Source organism: Mus caroli, chromosome 13 (assembly GCF_900094665.2).
Source record: "Mus caroli chromosome 13, CAROLI_EIJ_v1.1, whole genome shotgun sequence".
NCBI classification, from domain to species: Eukaryota; Metazoa; Chordata; class Mammalia; order Rodentia; family Muridae; genus Mus; species Mus caroli.
This window is the reverse complement of record NC_034582.1, coordinates 98,730,300-98,754,984: the sequence shown is the minus strand read 5'-3', so window position 1 is coordinate 98,754,984 and position 24,685 is coordinate 98,730,300. Positions and strand designations below refer to the sequence as shown.

Below are 24,685 nucleotides of genomic sequence, written 5' to 3'. Positions count from 1 at the left end.
AAGGAACTTACTTTACACCATTGGGAGCAACCAAGGACAATAACAATAGCCTGTAATGTTTAAGAATGAATGGAATGTCAGCAGCTATACGTCTAAAGTCTTACCAGCATGAGTGGCTAAACATGACCTAAACAAGAACAACAACAGATGTGCCAAAGGGGTTAAAGGGAACAAGCACGAGGCCTCAGCCCCATATGAGGAACTACAGGCAACTAAGGAATGCTGAGAGCAGGAGAAATAGGCTTCCCCAGGGAAGAGCACACCGATTGGTTATTTAATATCAAATTGTCAGCCCTGAAAACATACACATACAGGTAACAATAACCTGACTGAGCAGGTGATACTTAGGAATATAAATGTATATACATGTAGTCATGCAATAGCAATCAATGAGAAAGGTTTGCGGGGAGAAAAGGGAAGGAGGAATGATACATTATAACCTTCCAAAGAAGAAAAACCAAGAATAATAACCCAGTATACTAAATTCTCTTTCACATGAAATTAAAACTCAGTGACTCAAATAATTTCCCAGCATTAAAAATTCCCAGAACTGTTTTGAAAAGTTAAGTGGGTACAGCTTGCAGTTGGGGAGAACTAACATATAGTGTATTAGGAAAAGAAATCCAAACAGATGGAATTTGGCTTTTCTGATGCTGATGCAAAGAACCCAAGCCAGGGGAACCTTGGTTTCTTCTGTTCAGTGCTTTACTCACAGAAAATGAGAATTAAATGAGATTCTGATCCATACAATGAGTCATTTAGTTTATAGAGAATTTTCCTTTTAATAAAAGTCTAGGAATTTCTAATACAGTCAGTTAAAACAGCGTGAAATTACTCTTTTTTCTTTTTATTTATTGTGCAGAAGGTACCACAATGCAAACATGTGTGTTGGTTCTCTCCTTCCACCATGCAGGACTTGGGAGGTTGAACTTTGGTCTCCAGGCTTGATGACAAGTTTCTTTACCCACTAAGGTATCTCCCTGGCTCTTCTTTCTCAACATCTTATATGGCTATCTTTTCTAAATGACAGTTGCCTTGCCTCAGTATACTTTAAGAAACTATTTTTATCAAAAATTTTCCTTGAATGACTATGGAGATGACTTAGTTTTGCTTGTCAAATAAGCACGATGACCAGAGTTCAGATGCCCAGCTCCTGTGGAAAAGCCAGAGAGGAGAAGAGAGGAGACAGATGGGTTCCTGAAGCTCACTTGGCCACCGAGGCTAAGAAATCCCTGAGCTCAGCTTCAGGAAGAGACCCTATCTCAAAAATAATGTGGAGAGCAATTGAGAAAGGCACCTGATACTGACCTCTGACCTCCATCTGTGTTTGCCTGCTTGTACCAGCCTACCTCCTCACCCACAGCTCATGAACACATTCATATCATACACGCACAGACAGACAAACATGCATACACATACAGACTGACAGACACACACACACAAACACATACCTTGAAAACGTTGTGATATAGTTTTAAGTAACACACACACACACACACACACACACACACACGGCAGGTCTTAAAATTACATTACAACTGCTAAGAAAATTGAGAAGCAAACACCAAGATTTTACAAAGCTTTCGAGTCATTTAACTTTTTTCTCTAAATATTTGATCATGCATTTCTATATAACAAAGCACTTTTTCCTGTATAATATGGCACTTTTCCCACTGAACAGAAAACACATACAGAGAGTTAAAGACAGTCACCCTCAGGACAGATTTGCCTGTAGTTCTGGGACAATGGCTGTTCTGCTGAACCAGACACAACTCCAGAGGATTCTAAGATGGGCAACACAGCTGGGGAAATGTATAACATTTTGCCTGGTTTTTCTGTGAAATGTTTAACACCACTTGCTAGAAACATGGTAGTCTTTTGTAATTCTTAGTTTCCATCTTACATGTATTTACCACTGTCACACAGTTGAATATTAAATATTTGATTCCTTCTTCCTTCAACCTGCACCATTTCTGTTTGACTCTCACTGTTAAGAATTCAAATCTTACTCGATCCTTGAGTTGTAGCTAATATACCTGTTGTCAGTCAGGCTTTAGATCTGTGGGTCTTCACCTATGGAGGATGTTGTACAAGTTCATTCACATCTCAGCCCTCGGCATCTCCCGTTGTGTCTGTCACCTGCCAGCACAGCCCATTCAACCTTTACCAAAGCTCAGTTTGATCTATGTTCCTCTCAGGTCCATAAACTATAAAAGTATTCCAGTATGTAGTTATTTACCATATTGGTTTGTCTGTATAGCCTCCATTTAAGAACTGTCGACTCATTTTAAATATTAAACTTTAAATAACTTACCAGGAAAATTCACCTGAGTCTCTGCCACCTCGACTCTAAGATTTGTGTGAATGCTTCAATAAGCTATGACCCATTCAAACTCAACAAGATCTGTCATTCAACTTAATATCTGACAGGCAACAATAAAATCTGAGCTTGAGGATTTTATTAAAATTGCCTGTGAGTCGTAACTTCTCAGTAAAGCAATCAGCGTTGAGAACAGTCACGTAGAAGGAATCCGGGCTAGAGCACAGATGAACTTCTCACACAGAAGCGCTTGTTCCCACTCCCACTGGACCAAGTGTGGCCCCATATGACAATTCTTTTCCAAACCAGCACCAAGTACAAGGAAAATGTTGGGCTTTGTTTTCTTTTCAAACTTCTAAAACATTACATTTGGCTTTTTGTACTGTACTTTGATTGAAAACACAAATTAAATGGAAAGCCATTCACAGTAATTGGGGTTCTAAATTTGTGTGAGGAATAAAGACCTCAGGCAAAGTCATGTGAGGTTCTCATAAGTTTACCTGAGGAAATGGGCCAGCGAGCAGCCTAAAGACACAGACTCACTGTGAGCATAGGACACGAAGCTGCACATGTCATGACGATCAACCACCCCTGTTAGTCACCGTAGAGCAAATGCACTCCCCGTGGAGAAAAGATACACAGCAGGGAGAGTGCTAAGTGTCACTCTAGACATGGGTCAGGGGTGTTTCAGCACCAAAACACACTTGGAAAGAGGATTTAGCCTATTGAAGCACTTCTGTCTATCAGAACTTAGGAACACGTCTTGCCTACCATTCCCAGACTTCTACCAGTTAAACCCCTTACTGTTTCCCCTGTGGGCCACTCCCCAGTGATTTCTGTCTACGGTCTTTGATTTTTATTTTATTTTTGACTTCTGCATTCTCCTGAAAAGAATGTGCTGCCAGCGGGTCCTCCTGTAAGAGGACAGGTTGCGCTTTTCAGCTTCCTAATAGATAACTTAAAAATGTATTCAAAATTAAGCTTAAGTAAGCTGTCAGCATGATTTCTCTACTGTTATTTTTGTTCCTTTGAGACAGGGTCTTACTAATAATCCCCTGCCTCAGCTTCCCAAAGGCTGAAATTACCAATATAAATCCCTATTCCCAGTCAAGTATAATCTTAACCGTTTTTTGAAAATGAACATTATTTTCCCTTTATTAAACATGGATTCTTTTCTCATACAATATTATCTGACTAGTTTCCCCTCCCTCTACTCCTCCCTGTGCCTCCCCATCTCCTCTCCCACCGGCCACACCCCCATCCGTCATTCATTAGCAAAGACCATGGAGAAGGAAAATTTTGAGCTCATCTGTTACTGAAACACTTCAAGATTATGTCAGGTACAAAGGTGATATTTTGCTAACTGAACAACAGGAGGTGTTTATTGTTTACACCAGCAGTACTAAGGGGTTTAATTGTTCATGGCCCTTAAATAAAAATATGCAGTGATATTGTGTAAAGTAAAGCTGCCCCGTCCCTAGAGTTTGCAGATCTGGCTGCTGTGTCCCACATACACCAGAAGGTGGCAGAGAGGAAAGAGACTGTGCCGATGCTCAGTGTTCTGACCTAGGAACATTTAAATGATAAGTAGCCTAACATTCCCTAGAAAAGCAAGGCTGAGACAACATCATCCCAGCGCCCAGGAGCCTTAACAGGGATATCCTGAGATGACCACAAGTCTGCTGCCATGCAGGGCTTGCAGGGCAGAGTAAGCTCAAGGTAACTTCTGCCTGGTACCATAATTCACAAGCAGGGGATAGCACTCCTGAGACCAATCCTGAGATGAACCCCCAGACACTCATGCACCACCAAGAGGAGCAAGTAAGTAGTAAAGAAATGGAAGAGAAAGAGAAACAGAAGGATGTGGGAACAATGGAGAGAGGCAGAAATGGAGATGCAAGGGAAGTGAGAAATGTCTGATGTGAGCAGCCAGTGATGCCACCTGGGACCATAGTGGGGTCCTGGCCTGTGCTGCTATTGGGGGCCATGTCTGGCTCTCTAGCCTTGCATCAGAGGTCTGTTACCTCCAAAAGCCAGGCAAATGTCCCTGGTCGGCGCTGCAACCCAGAGATATGTTGCTGTCTGAGGGCAGTAACTGGCCCTACCCCTTACCTGGGCATTGTGGGAGAGCCGGCCCTGAGCTCATGAGAACAGGAGACCTGACCCCACCACTAGCAGCTGCAGTAGGGCGATCGACTAGCACATTTCGGGAACTGTGGGTGAGCTGGCCTGAGGGTACTAGGATGGGAGAGCTGGCCCTACCACTCTTCTCCTGTGCAGTAGTGTGGATAAGGGAGAGTTACCCTCCTCCCTCTCACTCCTCACTGTCTGCTGCATATGGGAGCCCTGGCTCTAGGGCATGAGAACAGGAGAGCTGGTCCTGCCCAATGATAGCTGCAGCACTTGGGAGAATGGGTCCTGCAGCTTGACTTGGCAGCACAGTGGAGCTGACCCTGATGGTGGGGTCCTAGTTGAGCTTGTTCCAAAGGCATGTGGGAGAGCCCTGCTACTTATACGCCATGTGGTTACATGGGTGAGGGAGAGATACCGCCCTTATCCCTTGCTACCTATGGCAGGCAGGAGAGCTGGCCCCAAGGCCATCAAAGTAGTAGAGTTGGCCCTGTGTGCTACAGCACTCGGGAGCAGGCCCTGCACCTCACCTGCACAGTACAGTAGAGCTGTCCCTGGATGTGGGGGGTTGAAGTGAGCAGGGCCCAAGAGTATGAATGTAGGAAAGTCACCCCTGATCTTGTCTGCTGAGTGGTGGCACAGGCTAGGCAAAGCTGCCCTTCTCCCTTCCCTTTTTGAGAGTGGAAGAACTGATAAGTAGCCATGCCTCTCACTAGCTGCAACATTGAGAGGGCAGGCTCTGTACCTCCCCTGGGCAGCAGGGTAAAGCTGGCCCTGTTTGCAGGGTTTGCTGGCGAGCCACCCCTGAAAGCAGAAGAGCAGAAGGGCTGGAGGGCTGACTAGCTCAGGTACCTCTCTGGCCCAGATCAGAGCTTTTGAATTGGCTCACCCCAACATTTTCCTCATCAATGAACTGCTGGAGTGCAGGAAGGGACTGGTTCTACAAATCCAAAGCTGCAGGTTCTCCATGTCACAAGGCAACAACAGGATATCCAAGAGGAGTCCCAGAGAGGACCCAGTACTGATAGAATAGCAGAAACCAGAGGCCTCACACCAGAGGCTCCCACAATGCGATTTTTGTTTTTCTCTGTTAGGGGGCAGATTGCAAGGGTGGAGGGTGGGTACCAAGGCAGGGGGAGATAAGTGGGGTTGGGGGGCATGATGTGAAATTCACAAGAACCAATACATTTTTAAAATTTTGGAAAAAAATTAATCTGTCTCAGGAAGGTGAAATTTATTATATATATATAAGTTGTTTAGAAATGACATTTAGAAGTATTAGTAAGGGACACTTAAATCATTACAAAGTTAGACAGAAGGATATTCATGAATTCATTTGTGTCTGTATACACATACTTCTTTATGCCACTAAGAAGAACCGTTTTCTCAAGTACTTTCCCACTCGCATAGGCCCACACTGGTGGTAAACCACTTGGTTTTAAAAAGAACGTCAAGATCATTGAAAATCTTCAAGTACAGCTTTGTTATGTACAGCAAACTTAATTGTAGTTTTTAAATATTTGAAGATCAGTTTATCTTTTGGGGGAGGGGCATATATACATGGCACATGTAGAGGTCAGAGGTCAACCTCATGTCTGTTCTTGTTTTATTCCTTTATTGAGACAGGATGTCTTGTTTATTGGTATATTAGTTTCCGGGGTCTATATGGACTCTAATCTTGTCAAAGGAGGAACACTGCTGTGCTCAGATTTGTGGGAACTCTGGAGATCTGAATTCAGATCCTCATGCTTACCCACCAAGTACTGTGCCCATAGAGCCGTCCCAAAGCCTGCACATACTGTGATACTACATAAAGGACCAAAAGTGAGTACAGAGCTTCATCTTTAATGCTCTGGAACCTAACAGACAAGGGTTGAAGCACACTTGAAAGAACAAGTTGTCCTACCTGGCTGTCACACAACCCACATGGACTAGAAGTTGTCTGGACAATCTCTTCAACATGGAAGTCTAGCAGTAAACCAAGCTAGCATGTGATCTGTGGGAGATAAAAGGCAGAAAAGGAGAAAATTGTTTTGTAGAGCAACTATTATGGGGAACCTGAGAACAGAAAACCCTGTTGTCACAGGGGGGCAGGTTGGAGACAAGAACTAGACTGGAGAGCTCTAGGACTCTATTTCCCTAGAACACTGCTGAAAGCAAGGGGACAGACATCTAACAGGCATAAGGAGCACGACAGGGAAGCTGGCCAGAAGGCAGAGAGAGGAACACGGTCCAAGCTATAATTGTATTACATAGGCAGGTTGGCTATACATACTATTCAGTGTTCTATCATGTACATCAGTGATGCTCTGACCCTAGGGCCTAAAGATGTTCATACACTCCATATGTCTAAGACTGGCTAAAATAAAATGGTCTTGCCATTCTCAGATTTTTGTTGTTGTTGTTTGTTTTTCTAACACAGGGTTCATGTAACCTAGGCTTGCTGCATTTTAGAGCAATTACTATTCTTGGCATGGTATAGATACCGAGACAAGCTTTCTGTGAATTGGAAAATCAGAAAATAGAATACCAAGGCAGTCTGTGGAGACCTCTAAATAAGAGTAAATAACAGTATCTATAGAAAGAGACCTTAGTGGACCCAACCCGAGTTGTTAGATCAGTGCCCACTAATGATGTTTATTTCAGACTTGAATTACCCAAAAGCATACCATCTGAATGTGTCAAGAGCTAGACACCGGTGTCTGTGGCACGCATGCACCCACAAGACTTCCAGGAGAATAGGCCGGGCCTCAGACTGTTGTAATTCACACAGAATTTGCCATTATTAACTAATAATCTGGTTTGTTCTTAGAAAACCATGCTGCACATAAATAGAAACTTGCTCTTGCTATCTTTTTAAATGATGATGTCACTGTTTCCTCAGAAACCACCCTAGCTCGTCCCCAAATGGGCATAGCCATGGTAAGAGAAGGCATCTTTTTGGAAACAACTTTCCTTTGATGTTTGCACAGTTTTGTTATGCTCATTTTCTAAGAGCACAATTTGAAGTCCACTCTGATAACAGATTCTGAAGTCTAGAATCATTTTTACTGACTGGAAGTACAATGATTTATAGTAAATATCTCAACATTGACTCATCATACTTAAAGGAACATCGTAGCAATAAAATACATTCATAATGGTTATTGTTCTCTCCCACAGCCTGGTGGCAGCAGTCATCCCTTGCTTTGATTTGGGGAATTTGCCCAAGTGCAGATGGGATTGTACTATTTGCCTCTGTGAGATTACCTCACTAGATAGAATGTATTCAAGATTTGTCCATTGGTTGTATGTTGATTTACATGGCTGTTGTCTGTGAAATATGGCAAAAATAAATAGTATTGCAATGAACTTTGAGACATCTTTCAGACCCTGCGTTCAACTCTTTTGAGTATAAATACCCAGAAATGGGGTTACAAGACCATATGGTAGTTTCATTCTGTGAACTTTTTTTGAGGACCTGTCATGTCTGCACTACTCTCCCCAACACACAGCAGTGTATAAAGCTTATTCTTCTCCACCTGCTGACCAGCACTTGCTGTTTTTCTTTTATAACCACCACCCAAACAGAAATGGGGTAAAAATCTCCCTGTGGCTTTTATTTGCATTTTCTTAAGGATTAGTAAGTGGAGTTTTTCTCTGTGCACTTGCTATTTGTATGTCTGTTTCTATATGAGTATATGTTGTTTTCTGCCTTAGTTGAGAAGGCTTTTGTATCTTTAACTATTGAGCTATAAGAGCCCCTTGCATCCTCTGTAGATTAGCCTATTACAGGTGTGTGGTTTGCAGATTTTTTTCCTATTGCACAGCTTGTCGGCTTGTCTGTTGTTTCCTCTGTTATGCAAATCATTTTCTCTGATTGGTCCCCTTATTTCCTTTTGTTTCTGTTGCTGTGACTGTGGAACCCCTGTCACTCGGACTACTTCTTTTTCTCATTTGTAAGATGCTGGCATTTTAAATTCTGTGGATTGATTTTACAGTGGTGGCAGTTTTTATGGGTGTTGTGTTTACTTTGCTTCGTGAGATTATATTGTTGATTTTTCTACCAGTTAAACATATGGGGGGGTGGAGACATATTTGAGGGTTATTTTGTTCTGTGTGGCCCAGTTGTCACACAGCATGGAGTTGTAGTAATTTCATTACTAGTCTACTTTGTAACCTGCTATCAAGAGTACAGTCCATGGACATAGGACATTTCAGAACTTGCGGGAAATGGCTTATCTTTATCCCAGTCTGCCTAGAGATTGTAGTGTTCATGTTAATATGTCTTGCAGGTGGTTCCTTGGCCATGTGCTGTCTTTGGCTACTTTGTTTCCTACTGTTCCTGATCAGCAAACAGCTGACTTTGTTTTGGTAGCAATTGCTTTTGTTGCATGCTACATTTTTCTCTACTCCCCCCCTTTATTTTTGAAAAATTGACTGTCTCTCTGTCTCTTCCTCTCTCTTTCTCTCTCTTTCTCTCTCTCTCTCTCTCTCTCTCTCTCTCTCTCTCTCTCTCTCTCTCTCTCTGTGCGTGTGTGCGTGCGTGTGTGTGTGTGTGTGTGTGTTTGTCTGCCACATCAAGAATGGAGTGGTCTATAAGGCAATTGTCTTAAAGCATTGCACCCCAATTGAGTTAAAAGCTGTCTTATTGATTGTGGTATTTTATAGCTAACTGAATAATTAAAACCAGAGATCTTATGACACATCATGCTCTCTGGCATAGATCTCTTGCCTTTCTCCTAAAGATACGCTAGTGGTAATGAATGTTTTATAATCTACCTGCATGGATACAAATACATAACCACTATCTTTAAAAACAGACATCTTCATTTGAAAATGCTTATTTTGTGCCGTCTTTTTTTTTTCATGGAAAACAAATATGCACTCTAAATGGGAAGCAGAGTGAAAGTGCTCAGAGGCGTTTGCCAACCATGACAGGATGCCTTCCTTGTAGAAGATGCTCCAGCACTGTTCACCCAGGTGCAGGTGTCTGCCGAGGCCTGCACCCAAGAGCCAAGTAGACTTGAGTATATTTTCTTGGTACATTATTTCTTTTCAATCCCCTCTCCTTTTGCAGGGAGATGGATTCAAATAGAAAGGGATATTCTATCTCTCCACATTAACCATCAGTATACCAACACACCAGGAGCATTTCAGACCCTGCTTTCTACAAAATGGCACCAGTTTTGTAGAGTATGACATACATAGGAAAACTGTACAAATTATATCCTGTTTTTAGAGACCAAATAAAGGTACTAGTGTAACAAAAGATTCCTTGGGTGTGTTTGTCTTTGGGTCCATTGTCTGCATGCAGCTGAGTATACCCATGAATGCAGACAACACAAAATTGAATATTTACTTTAAACATTTTGAGATTTTGTGTGTGTGTGTGTGTGTGTGTGTGTGTGTGATTTGTTGTTGTTACTCAAGTTTTTGGTTTTCGAGTGTGAACTTTGTAGATTATGTCAAGTCCCCACAACATATCTGCTGGTGACCTTCAGTAAAGCTGGTAAGTTCTGATTTATCTAGTATTTCCACCACTATTTATGACAAGCCTTGGTGAGTCATGTGCATGTTGATAAGAACATCTTTTGTTTATAATAGACTAACATGAGGTATTTCACTCCTAAATGGAGTTATTGCGCATGTCGTCCTGAGCTGGTACACCTGAAACAGCCCTTGGTTTGAATTTCCCAATAGAATTGTGACAAAGCTGCCTCAGCATTAACGTTAAACTTGCTATGTAGCCAACACTAGCCTTCAACGCTCTGGGATTAGAGGATTGAGGCACTATGTCATTACTTTACAACTTCTTGGTAGTTAAGTACTGTCTGAAAGCTAGCTTTACTACAGTGCATTGCCTTCTGCGTGCGATGCCACCAGTGACCTTCTATCTTCTCACTCTCTGTACCATACCTACACTGATCGCCTTGAATACACTTTTCATGGCTTCTACCTCCCACCTGCACCCCTGATGACCCCATGAGTTTCTCATTTATTCACATTGCTATCCAAATATCCCTCCCTCGCTTAAACAACTCAAACTTCCTAATGCATTTCCCCTCAAATCCTAATGATCTGCTATGGTCTTAGCTAAGGGTAAAAGAGTGCTGAGCTTTTCTAGAAGTGGTTCCCATTTCCACATTAGAAGAAGCAAGCCCACACATTTCATCTGGGTGAGTTCCCCCGTACACTGACAGAGATCCACCCGTGTTTTCCCCCGTCGCCTTTCTTCTCTTCTCAGACAGCTATCTCTACACATTGTCAGCCAGGAGCAAATAGAGTTCCCCAGAAATCAAAGCCATACAGCAGTACTTCTGGGTTTTCATCTGGTTGAATACCTTTTAAAATGATATTGTTTTTAATTCTCTATAGAAATATATTCCCAAAAGAAAAGGCCCCTGAAGAAAGCTTTTGAGCTTGGCTTTTTGGTAGGAAGGGTTCTAACAAAGTGACAAAGTCCACTGACAAAATTGTGACATTAGGCATAAAACTCATGCCATTAAAAATTCATTGAAGCTGGGTATATTGGTGTATACATGTAATCCCAGCACTCAGGAGGCAGGGCTGAGAGGATATCTGTGAGTTCAAGGCCAGCCTGATCTACATAGCAAGTTTGAGGCTAGTTAACGCTACATAGTAAGGCTCTCTTTAAAAAACAAACAAAAATAAAAAACAAAAACAAAAATCAAAGAACAAAAGGTATTGAGTTGTAGACGGTCATGTCTGTTGTACTTAGAGGCGTGTTCTCTGTGTCCCCTTACCCAGGGGTTTGAGAAAGGACACAAGTGAATGTGAATGTGTGGAAGGCCTGTATCTACCTACTCCGGCCATTGATGTTAAATCAGCAGGATAAAGGTCAAATGACAGCTGAACATCCTCAGTATCTAATGGTGGAGGTCATGGGAGGGGTTGGGGGGATGAAAACACATTGTACCCATGCATGACAATCTCAAAGCTTAATCCTAAATTCAATGATGCTGATAGAAAGCAGGGCTGGAGGGCCAGCTCCTGCCTTAGACCCAGGCTTTGTGCCTCTGATTCAGGCTGGTATTAGCAGCCAGCCCTCTGACCCTCAGACTACAAGTTTTGACAGATTTTCTTGGTTCTAAGGCTATTAAGACCTTGAGTTCCCTGGTTCTCCAGCAGGCAAACGGCCTACTATGGGTTTTGAAGCTTAGGTAACTGATGAGAGGCAGAGAGAAAAATACATAAACAAGAATTAGCATGGCTACATACCTTATGAACACCTGAATTGTCTTCCCAAATTCACTGAAAGCCACTTTAGTCCGACTGAGAAGAGACTCAAGTTTGAAACAAAAATTATGGAATTTTGTTGACTTCAGTTCCACACAGAGGAAAAGAGCGTCAGTGTCTGTGAAATTGCTAAGGAAAATATCCAGCTATGAAACATGTGAGTTACAGCTTAATCTCAGCCGTGTAGTTTTGGTTCCGTTTCTCCAATAAGGAAAATACAGGTGTACCACTGATGCTCAGGATTCGCCATGTAGAGCCAAGGGTCATTTTTTAAAAACTAGAGGAAATCGAAAGAAGATACCCAAGTAGAACTCCCTGGGAATCTTCCTGCCACAGAAATGCCTTCCCAGTCTTTCTCCCTGTCCCCAACCAGGGAAACCATGGATACCTTCCCAGCCAACAAGGAAACCACATGACAGCTTCCAGTACAGCACAGGAAGATGGGATGTGCTGAAAACTGTGTAAACTGGCCTTTTTACAATGCTCATTGCAGTGCTCATGTGTCTTCAAGTTCAGGGTCTTCTGCTGCTCTGTTTAGTAGCTGGTATTGGCTCTCTGCTGAATTAGTGCCAGTCCCATTCCAGTCTGAGGCAGTGTGGTATGGAGAAAGCTAACATCTGCGTCGTAGAAAGACCAGGTATAGAATGTAACATGTGATATCAGATGATGATGCGGGCCTTAGACACTGGTACTCAGGACCAGGCAGATATCCATCACCACATTTTCCACTCTTGTCCCTTTATACTAAGCCCTGAGGCCTGAGGTGATACCACTTGGACAGCAAAACCCTAGGCTTCATATTGCCACATCAAACTTGGTTTCCACCTATCTCCATTAGATTAAATCCACTGGTCTTCAGCTCTAGTCAGTGCTAGGCAGCACGCACTTCTGACATTTCCTGTAGGCACAGTGGCCACAACTTGTCTGTGCCACTGACTTCTACTTTCTTTGGGATTCTCCCAGGGGAAAAGCTAGTTTATGAAGACTGGAATTGGTGGAGACCTTCTCAGATAAACAGGAATCAATACATAGTTCAAGGAGTAAAGGGAAACAGTCTTTCATCAAGTCTTTATTGAGACAAAACCTGTATCAAAGCAAAAGAATAGCCTGAAAAGTGAAACCAAATTCTGCACCTCAAGGAAGTAGGCAAACAAGAACTGAGCCCAAAATCAGAAGGAAGTAATAAAGGTCATTATAGAAATTATTGAAAAAGAGACTAGATCAGCAGTTCTCAACCTGTGGGCCACAACTGACCCTTTCACAGGGGTTGCATATCAGGCACTTACATTACAGTTCATAACAGGAGCAAAATTACGAAGTTGCAATGAAACAATTTTATGTTTGGGGCTTACCACAGTATGAGGAAATGTATTAAAGAGTCACCACTTTGGGAAGGTTGAGAGCTGCTGTTCTAGAAAAATAGTTAGAGAGGATCAAAAATGATGAGGGGATTTTTGAAAAGCAAATCATTACTTAGAGAAGAAAAAAATAAATCAAAATTGGAAATGAAAGGGCATAATAGATACAACATCAGTATAGCATTATTAGAAACTTATATATTTGACTCTATATTAAAGTTTTTAGTTAACATATAATAAGATCATTTTGCCATTTTCCTTTTCTACCTCCAATCTCTTCCATGCCCAACCCTCCTTAAATTGATGGCCTCTTTCTTTGATTATTATTGTTACATATATATGCATAAGTGTATAATATGACTTCCTGAGACCATTTAGAGTACCTTGTTTATATAAGACTCCAGAGCTCACTACTTTATAAACATTTATATGCCAACATTTGGACAGCTGTCATGAAATGGACATACTCTTTGATATCTATAATTTACCAAGACTGGATCATGAATAAAGAAAACAGACTAATAGGAAAGGAGATTAAATTACTTATAAAATGTCTCAGACAAAGACAAGAACTGAACCTGATTGGCCCCATTACTGAATTATTGCAAACACTTAAAGAAAACCCAGTGGCAAAAATAATCAAAAAAGTAGGGATTATTACACATTTACTTCATAAGGCTAGGTGATATTAAACTCAGAAAATAATGTACAATTAAGAAAAATGAAGTATAATGTCTCTCATAAGCCCACAGGCAAAATACTTAATAAAATACTTGCAACCCATATAAAACATTTTGAATTTTTTCCTAATGGTCAAGTAGAATTTATCCTAAAAATGTGCTTGACTCAATAAACTTATAATTGTAAGTGAAATAAAATTAGCATGGTATACTAAAAGAATGACAAATTCATCTGATCTTTTCATTGTAGGCAGGAAACTGACAAAGTAAGCAGAGTTATTTGACAAAAACTCTCAACACAGTAGATACAGAGCAGATGTACCCCAGTCTAACAAATGCTGTATGATAGCCCAATACCGACACTAGTTAGGAACTATGGTTTAATCCCAGGGCCACATGAATACTAAATTAGCACTGTGTTCAAAATAGCACTGGAAGTTTTGCCCAGAACATTAAAAATACCCAGTTTATAAAGGAGGAAATGAAAGTGTGCTGTTTATAGACTGTTCAATCTTACTGACAGAAAATCCTTTTATTCTAGCTTCCCATCTTGAAATAATAAATGAACTTCGTAAAATGCCAGAGCACAAACATTAAATGATCAGGACGTTTCTGTATGCTGATAACAAATCACCTAAAAACCATCAAGAAAAACTCATCTGAAATAGATACAAACAACGAAAATGAAATAGTAGGGATAACTAATCTGAAATAGATACAAACAACGAAAATGAAATAGTAGGGATAACTCATCTGAAATAGATACAAACAACGAAAATGAAATAGTAGGAATAACTCAATTGAACAGAACCAAACATTTCTACATCAGTGACAGAAATTAAAGAGTCTACAAATAAAATGAGAAGAGAACCAGTGTTCAAGGGCTAGAAGGATCAATATTATTGATGTCTGTTCTAACCCAAGTGTTGTACAGCGCAATTAAAAGTTCCAGTGATTCCTCATAATAACAGATAGGCAGCACTGAATAACCTTCCTTTGGATGTGTACTCAGTAGTATGTGCCAAATACAGGAAAACAAAATTTGACATGAACCTCATTCCCACCAGATTCAACTCAAGAAAATAAAAGACTTCAGTGTAGGACTCAAAACAACTTCCAAAAGGCAACAGAAAAAAAGCAGGTGTCCTGGCACACCTGGAATCAAGCATTTTGGAAACAGGGAAATTATGAGGTTGAGACCAGCCTGGGCTGCAGGGAAAATGGAAATGTAAGGTAAAATCACTGGTATTCTTCCAGGTGCAACATCTGGCTAGAATGCCAACATGGGGGCAATAGAAATAAAGTATTTGTCATTACTTTTATTATTTTACACCAAACTTGAAAACCCATATGGTTAATACCATAGGAGAAACAGTATGCAGATGGAACAATAACATGTTAATTGAAGAAAATATTTGCAAACTCCATAAGATGAGGTGATATCTACAGTATCTAAGGAATGCTAACAACTTTATAGCAAAAACTGCCCATTTAAAAAAATATCAAAAAAGGCATTTCTTAGATGAATTCTAACAGAAATGTTAGAATTGTTCAACATAATTATTAAAGAATCAGAGTAGACTACAGTAAATATTACTTCTATTTGTAATAAATAAAATATATTAACTTTTGGCAAGGAAGTGGAGAAAACGGACCCTTACAAACTTCTGACGGAAGTGTAAGTAGTATATCTGTTATGGAAAACACTGCAGAAACCCTCTAACAATTACAAATAAAACTACCACCATACTGTCCTCCGCTTGTGTATAACTCAGCAAGTCACATCAGCACCAGCATGGCCATATTTATTGCAGTACTAGTCACAGTAGCCAAGATATGGGATCAATCAACTTGTTTGTCAGTGGGTAAGTGGATACAGAATATGGTAGGGCAAGAGAGATGGCTCAGGAGTTGAGACCCTTGGCTGCTCTTTCAGAGTACCCAGGTTTGAGTCCTGGTACCCACAGTTAACAGCTGGGTATAACCCCAGTTTCATGAGATTCAGTGCTCTCTTCTAGCCTACTTGGGTATCAGGTGTATACACTGTGTATAGACCTATATGCAGATCAAACATCTGTGCCCATTAAATAAATAAATAAATATTTGAAAACATGTAAGATCTTCATATATCTTATATTTAATACACATTTATATATAATATACTCAGCCATTTTAAATGCTCAGTGAAATAAGCTAGGCACAGAAAAAAACAAACAAACAAACAAATACTGTGTGATTTCAGTCAGGGGGCATCAAAAGCAATTGATGTCCTAGAAAGTGTTGAATGGTGACGTCTGGGTTGCTGTATGTGCAGAGTGTTGTGGACTCAGTATATGCAGAATTTCAGGTAGCAGAGTAAGCTACAGAGAGGGACTGCACAACACAACCACTATCGTTAACATACTGTGTTCCTGAGATATGCTAGAGTGGATGTAAATTATTCTCCCTACAAAATTGGTAACTACACGAATTAACTAGCTAGATATAGTCATTCATCAAAGTTTATGTGGTTTATACATGTGTAGAATACATACACACAATTTCATTTAAAGAATGAAAATAAACGTTAAAAGTGGGGCTCAGGGAAATGGCAAATATGTAGAAAAGCCATCTGTTTTAGTGCCAGCTGCAGAGTTGGGTATACAAAGAATGGTGGTGGGGAAGGCTTCCCAGAACTGAGTAGTCCTAGTGTGGAAAGCTTCAAAGTTTTATGTACTGTATCTGAGAGGACAGTCGAGGACAGTCAGCTGAAAAGGGCTTCACGGTATTGCAAACTGACGGGCTGATGGCCCGAGGCCTGATAGGTGCACAAGCTTCATCACTGGATTCTGGGACATACTGACAAGAACAGTTAGTCCTCTGGGCAAGTGAGTTCTCAAGGATGGCAACATTGGCAGACAACTTGTAGGAGTCCTGTGCCTCTGCCTCTTTTATTTGCGATGGCTTCATTTGTGTAAGCTCTGTACCTCCCAAGCCCTCTCTGGGATCGTGCTCAGTAGTAATCAGTCAGCACAAATGCGACTCCATGATTTGTTGGTTTGCTTTGGTGTTTGTCTTAAGAGATGAAGAACCTGAGGATCTATGGGTTGGGAAGTGGGGAAAGGTCAGGGAGGGGAGGGAATTTGATGCATGGAATTATCAAAGAATAAACTTAAAACATGATACAAAACCCAAAACCAATAAAGGCTAGTTTAGTCCCTTGTGAGGCTCACCAGCATGACCCTGAACCTTCCGAGGTAACAAAGAAGGAAAGAGAAGCACATTGTGTTGTCTGAAGTGGCCCTTTTCCCCATTGTAAGTCAAGTCTGGCGAGTCGGTATTGAGTAAGAATCTCCCCTCTCCCAGCAGTGTTGCCTCAGGTTCTTCATTACAAGATGCATCATTATACATCATTATAAGACGACCTTACACTTGAGGTGTAAACAAATCCTACAAAAGGGAAATTTGACTATTTTACTTTGATAACACTTTGTAATGCTGAAAACTTATTTTTAAATACAAAATAAAATAAAATAAAATTAGTACAGTGTCTCCTGGGGTCTTTTCCACAGTGTCCCAAACTCTTTCCAGGGTTTGTGGCCATGACTGAAGTAGACTTCTGGCCTCACTGAAACTTTTAGCTCTTGTGGGCCAACCTGGAAAAATGCTGAACCTTATTCTGTCTGTTTCTTGGTCTACTCAGTGGCCCGGAGCGCCACTCTCCTGAGCTCTGTAAGCATTTCCTGAGGTCATGGTATGAACTTATCCAAGTCCTGAGTTCTCCTTTCCACTGCATGTTCGAGTCAGAGGGTGGTTTGGACCGAGCATCCCAAGGACCACTGAGATGACATTTATATGAGAGAAGCTGAGGCCTGCAATCTTAGAAATTACATGGAGGTAGGAGGATCAGAAGTCTAAGGTCATCCTAAACTACATAGTAAGTTCTCCTAGCTAGCCTGAGCTATGAGAGTCTTTTTCTAAATGACACACACACACCTAGATAGATAGATGGATAGATAGATAGGTAGATAGATAGGTAATTTATTAATAATTCTTTCCCTTCAGAGACTGGTAGACCCATATTGATGATTTATTTTTGTTTAAATTGTAAATCGTCATCTCATGCTTAGGGATATCAGAGAGTCCCTGGCATTTTGCAATATTCTTTATGTAATATTTTATACTTTATATTAAAAAGCATGTATGACAGCTAAGCTTCAGAAAATGACAAGTGAGAAGTTGAAGACAAGTGTGAAATTAAAGGGAAAGGAGAGAAACTCCAGAGTGGGAGGGGAAAAAAGCCAACTTCCTTCTCTGGAGTTGTTATAGGGCCACAGCAAGAACTGGACAAAGGTTGACATCATTTCTATTGAGATTGGTTTCTTCTCTAGACTGTTATGGGCTGAGCCAATGGAGGGCTAAGGTACTGTGTGCATGTCCCCCTGACTCAACAAGGGAGATGATTATGTGCAATTCATGTGCTAGGTACCTAGTTGGACCTGTCTCTGACTCAGGCTGTGTAAGTTCCTACCTTGATTGTTTGGCACTTGACTGACCTTTCACTTCTCCCATCATGCAGGTGGCTCAAGTGCTGTTAATTAGACTAAACTGTCTTTGAACCCACATTTAGGAGTTAGCATGCTCCTAAGAGGTAGCTGTATTTGTTTCTCATTGTCTGTGCNTGGTCTACAGACTTGGGGGCTTTCTTAGACACAATCTGTTAAAATTTGTTGCAGTTGTAACAGAGAAATAGTGCCCAACATATACTTCTTAGGAGGGGGATCATGGAAGCTGGCTAGCCAGCCCACCTACACTATCCTTGCTTTTTAGAGTTTCTGTATCTTATCAGATTTGCTCACCTATCATACCTTCACAAAAGAAAAAGGGAAATGCATAGTTGGGTTGGGTTGGGAAAGGAGCTGATATACAGTTACCCTGGACTTTATCAGAAGAACATCATGACAGTGAGAGCCATCATTGGACCTTAAACTGGGAAAGCATTAGAAAGTGACAATACATCAGAGGCTACATGATGGACCTTAAAAGCTTTCCAAAATACTCACAGGAGGAAATGTGGAGACAGTGTGGAGTAGAGATTGAAGGAAAGTCCATNCAGAGACTGCCCCACCTTGGGATCTATCCCATATACAACCACTAAACCCAGACACTATTGTGGATGCCAAGAAGTGCTTGCTGACAGGAGCCTGATATAGCTGTCTCCTGAGAGGCTCTGCCAGAGCCTAACAAGGACAGAGGCAAATGCTCACAGCCAACCATTGGACTGAGCAAGGGGTTCCCAATGGAGGAGTTAGGGGAAGGACTGAAGGAGCTGAAGCAGTTTGCAACCCCAGAGGAAAAACAACAATATCAACCAACCAGACCCCCCCCCCATATCTTCCAGGGACTAAACTACCAACCAAAGAGTACACATAGAGCGACCATGCCTCCAGCTGCATATATAGCAGAGGATTGGCCTTATCTGGCATCAATGGGAGATGAGGCCCTTGGTTCTGTGAGGGCTCAATGCCCTANTTTAGGGGAATGCCAGGGCGGGGAGGTGGGAGTTGGTGGGTGGGTAGGAGAACATCCTCATAGAAGCAGGGGGAAGAGGGATGGGAGAAAGGCTTTCTGGAGGGGAAACTACAAAAGGGGGTAACATTTGAAATGTAAATAAAGAAAATATCCAATAAAAAAGAATAGTCAAAACTAAATAAGTGAATAGCTTCCCTTGAATCCTTGAGAAGACTCATATAAAGATATCTCACACTCTTCCCATCCCTAGCTAGGAAGCTATTGACGTTTGGTGGATGCTAGCGGAAGGATTGTCAGTTTTCTTTAGGTGTTCTGTCCCTGGCAGGTCCCTGGCCCCACACACATGTGCATATGAACAGTACAAATAAGACACAGCAGGGGATAAAAATATTTTAGGATGAATGCTGTAATTACAATGTCAAAAATAAAAGAAGTAAAATTAAGATAACTAGTAAAACCCTATATAAAAGCAAGTAAATATTAAAATTAAACTCTTAAAGAGGACATGAAGTTGAGGGGTATAGGGCTGGATCTGAGAGGAGTTATCATGATCTATTGTCTGTCTTTGTGTTCATCTGTTTAATAAATTCAGTGCATTTTAAATAAATTGCCTCCTGGGTAATAATCAAAGAAGTTAAACAGGTTAGCATAGCTACTAAGGCCAAAATGTTGGAATCAGGGTAGTAGTGCTGAATGCTGGCTCTATCAGTTATTAGCTGGCAAGTAACTAACCCCTCTGGGCTCTGCGTCCTGGTGAGCACATTAAAAGTAGCATTACCGACTCCCTACTATTACATAATACACTTTAATTTTTAGAATAGACCTTATATACAGCAGTCATTTGATAAATAGCTATTATAATTAAAATTAAACTTTATTCTGTACTAACTTTGCCCCTATCACTTGGCTGGGCCATCTCTTTCCAGGCCTTCACATATTCTTAATGACTTCACTAATATTAACATAAAAGGTATAACTGAATATTTAGATGTTATGAGCTTAAAACTAGCCCCAAACTTTCTACTTTATGGGAGGTATTTTAAATTCTGTTCAGTTATATAAAAAGATGTCAATAATCGAGATTATAAAGGACAGACCCTCTTAAGCTTCAGGAACACCAGTGCCTTTTAGAGACCCCAAACCTTAGGGCATCTACCTTTAACCCTTTTGAAGGACGTCACTATAATGTAGTAATTGGGTGACTGAGATCTGGTAACAAGATAAAGATGAAAGGCATAAAGGATAATTCATCTGTCATTCATTTCCTTCAGAGACAGGCATACCAATATTGATGATTTGTTTCTGGCAATGTACAGACCTTCATACAGGAACTGTTTACTTAAGGTCTTCGTTTTTGTTTAAATTGTAAATATTCACTTTATGCTTTAGAGAAATCAAAGAAAGCCTCTGGCATTTTGCAATGTTCTTTTTATAATGTTTTATATTAAAAAGCATGCATAACAGTTAAGCTACAGAAAATGAATTCATCAGTGAACTCTAAAATTAAATTTTGAAGTGACAAACTTATGAGACAAGCTATTGTAAAACTATAGGGATAGTTTTTAATATCACTCATTTTTCTTATGTAATCCTTTTATTAGAATATGTAATCAGAATAGATGTAACTGATTATTAAAGTATGGCAACCTTTAAGCATAAAACAAAGTATTCCCCCCATATATAGAAAGCAGTGGCAAACGTTAATTCTTATGCTTTTCTCCAAGTCATTAATAATTAAGTGTAATTTTCTGGATTCAGAGGTCCATAAGGGAATACAGAAAGTCATTTGGCCAATATACCTGAGCCTCTTGGTACGATACTTGATATCTCAATCTTTGTGGGGAGAGCCCACTTTACAGCCGGCTCCAGTTGTACATTTTCCTATGAATAAATTATGTTCTCCATATTTCTAAAGAAAGGTCATGATTGTCTTAATCAAAACATTTTGAAAGTATCTTTGAAATATTAATCAGCTTTAAGGTAAATTATAATTCTTGACATTTTTAAAAGCCTTAAACTTTATCCATTTAAACAGAAAAAAAAAGTAGATATTGAGTGAAGTGGAAAACTCATGGTATATATCACACTCATTAGCATTTCCTGGAAGCTCCATACAGAGTGCTCTGACTGAGGGTTGGAAAATGGAGACAAGACGGAGATTGTCCTCTGGATTCTCAGGGACAGCTGAGGGGGGATAGAGGCTGCGGGGTACCGCCATTTAGTGAGGAAACAAAGGAAGGGAAATGGAGGGACATCAGACTGCAGAGGGGGAAAGGCGCAAGAAGGGTTTCTGCTTGGGATCCCTGAAGGTTTTTGGGGTTTTTTTGGGGGGGGGTTCCTTTTCTTGAGACAGGGTTTCTCTGTGTAGCCCTGGCTGTCCTGGAACTCACTCTGTCGACCAGGCTGGCCTCGAACTCAGAAATCTGCCTGCCTCTGCCTCCCGAGTGCTGGGATTAAAGGCGTGCGCCACCACTGCCCAGCTTCCTGAAGTGTTTAATAGTGAGTATTGACTAGGCGATTTCATACGGAAGAGAAAACAGGAGCCTGCAGCCCGATGTGGATTTACCTCAGTGTCTTGTAACATTGTTAGAAAGGTGAATTAGGGGAACACTTATGACTAGCAACTAAAATGGAAAGTTTTGCAGGGGACACAACCATATGACCATTTTATGCTTTGCTAAGTAAAGTTAAGAACAACGTAATAAGGTTGTGTATTTTAAATTACTCAGCCAGAAACATGAGGGGTGGGTGGGAGGAGGGAAGAGGAAAATAAGGCTTAGAGTGTGGGAAAAATGACTTGAGGCCCTGACTCTCAACCTTTCTAATGCTGTGACCTTTTAATACAGTTCTTCATGCTGTGGCGACTCCCAACCATGAAATTATTTTTGTCACTACTTCATAACTGTAATTTTGCTACTATTATGAACCATAATGTAAATATCTGATATGCAGGATATGTGTATGCGATCCTGTGAAAAGGTCAGTTGACCCCCAAAGAGATCACAACCCACAGTTTGAGAACCAATGATTCAGAAGGTTATTACAGAAATTCTAATAAGAAAGTGTGAGAGAATAACCAGGAAAAAGACATGACAAATGGCAAATCTGAGAGCGTCCGAGCAGGGCATGTACTAAACAGTGGTCACAGCTGACAGAGACTGGAGGGGGTCGATAGATCCCTTTAGGGTGCTGTCTCCTTAGATCACAGAAGCAGGCAATGCGGCCGGGTTGGGAGCCTGTGGACCTGTGGACTGGGGCATGCATGGAGACGTATGCGGAGTTTGGTTTTATGTTTAAGTACCAGATGCAATTCAGAGAAATCTTTCAGGTGACTGGGTCTATGGAAGGAGCCCAGGTAATGTGCAAAATGAAGAGCTGTAGACACACCTTGAAGAAATAAATGAGGTGTGGACAAGGCGGAGCCTGACACAATAGGCCGAGGTTGACGTATGAACGAGTGTTGTTTTTTAAGTGATGACAAAAGAGGATGGCAAGGGCAGAGAGAGGCTTATGTAACAGAGGTGTGTTAATGGGCATATTCTCACTTACTTCCCTACTGAAAGCTTGTTTTTCTGGCAGCTAGAAGAGCTGTGACCTGATGGTAAGGAGGAGTGGACTGCCCCACTTCCTTGTCTCCTGGCAGAGATGCTGCAGGAGCAGTCTCCTGGGAGGAAGGAAAAAGTTTTAGGCCAGACAATGAGAGCAGGAAGTGGAAGCCCTGGGAAAGCTCAGAATACATCAGAGGGCATGATGGGAAAGAAGTCTGTGAGAGAATGGTACGTGGAGAAAGAACACAAGAAACAAGTACGAAGAAGAGCCATGTGCTTTTCTGGGTTCTCATTAAGTGGGTTCTCATAGTTATAGTTCTTTTTTTTTTAATTTATTTTTTACTTACTTTACATCCCAATCACAGACCCTCCCCTCCTCTCCTGCCAGCCCTGCTCTTACAAATCCCTCCCCTCATTACAGCCACTCCTTCTCTTCAGAGAAGGGGAAGCATTCCTCGGGTACCACTCCACCCCTGGACATATAGTCCTAGTAGGACTAGGCACATCCTCTTCCACTGAAGTCAGACAAGGCAATCTAGTTAGGGGAAGGGAACCCAGTGACAGGCAACCAAGTCAGAGACAGTCTCTAGTCCAATTGTTAGGGGACCCACATAAAGACTAGGCTGCACATCTGCTGCAAATGTACATAGGTCTAGCCCATGTATATTCTTTGCTTGCTCCTTCAGTGTCCGTGACCCACCTCCACATTGGGGCCCAGGTTAGTTGACTTTGCAGTTTTTCTTGTGATATCCTTGAATGTTCTAAAGTCTCCTAGTCTCTGTACCTTTTCCAGTTCTGGGTCTCTATGTTATTCACCATCTACCACTAATGGAAGATTTTCTTATGGAGGTTGAAAAAATGTATGCATACCCATATCTGTGGGTATAATGATAATTCATTAGGAATCAGTTTAACATTATATTCTTTTTGCAGAATAATAGTAACATGTCCTCTAGGGCCTGTGACCCGTCTAGCCATAGGCTCTTGGACTGACAGTTTGTTAGGTGTGGATTTGATCTTGTGGGGCAGGACTAAAATGCAGTCAGAAAGAGGGTTGTTGTTTCTGTAATGCTTATGCCACTGTTACACTCTTTCATTATTGCCTGTGAGCATGGTTTGTCAGGACAGTGTGCTGAGCTTACAAAGCTCACTCCTGGGAAACTTTCATTATTGCTTTTCTCCTCTGGAAGCATACATAGTACATTCTGGCATTATGAAAACTCACCAGGAGGGAAGGAGCTTTTAGGTCAGGACCAGCCTGATATCACAGTGTTCTATAACTCAAGTATGTGGTGTTTTCAGCAATACGGTCTTACTGTCATATTTTGGAGGGTAACAAAGAATATTGGCAAAAATAGCCTGTAATATTTGGGGGCCTATGGGACCTCAGTAGCCAGAAACTCCAAAAGAAATAACCCATTCCAGGCAGGGGAGCTCTGTGTGTGTGTGTGTGTAAGTTTTCACATTAGTAGGATTCCATATGATTTTTTTTCTAAAAGATCAGTTAGTGTTATTAACCTTCCCCTCCATACCTTCCCTTCCTCTACTTCAATTTAGCCTTTCCTGTTCCTTTATTCTGCTGTAACCCTTTATGGCACTCCATTCTGTTCCCCTTAATTGAATTCCCCTTCTCATTGCTCCTCAGTCATTTTCTGTCCTCTGTCTGTATTTGAAGTGAAATTTACTTATCTGAATATTCATAGTTGATATCCACATATGAGAAACAACATGTGGCATTTGTCTTTCTGGGTCTGTATTTCCTTACTCGGAATGATTAGTTTCAGGTCTACCCATTTTCTTGTGAATCTCATAATTTCATTTTTCAAAACAGCTGAGTATTATTCCATTGTGTAAATGTACCACATTTTCATTATCTATTCTTCATTTGATTGATATGTA

General features: G+C 41.1%; 1 protein-coding gene and 1 non-coding gene across 8 annotated transcripts in view; both read left to right on the top strand.

The window, feature by feature from the left end:
- The window catches only part of Rnf180 (ring finger protein 180), a 167,192-nt gene that overhangs the window by 70,924 nt on the left and 71,583 nt on the right, over positions 1–24,685 (top strand). The window lies entirely within an intron of this gene.
- LOC115029154 lies at positions 3,786–3,920 on the top strand. The gene has a single exon (XR_003834720.1). It is a non-coding gene; the product is annotated as a small nucleolar RNA SNORA17 (small nucleolar RNA).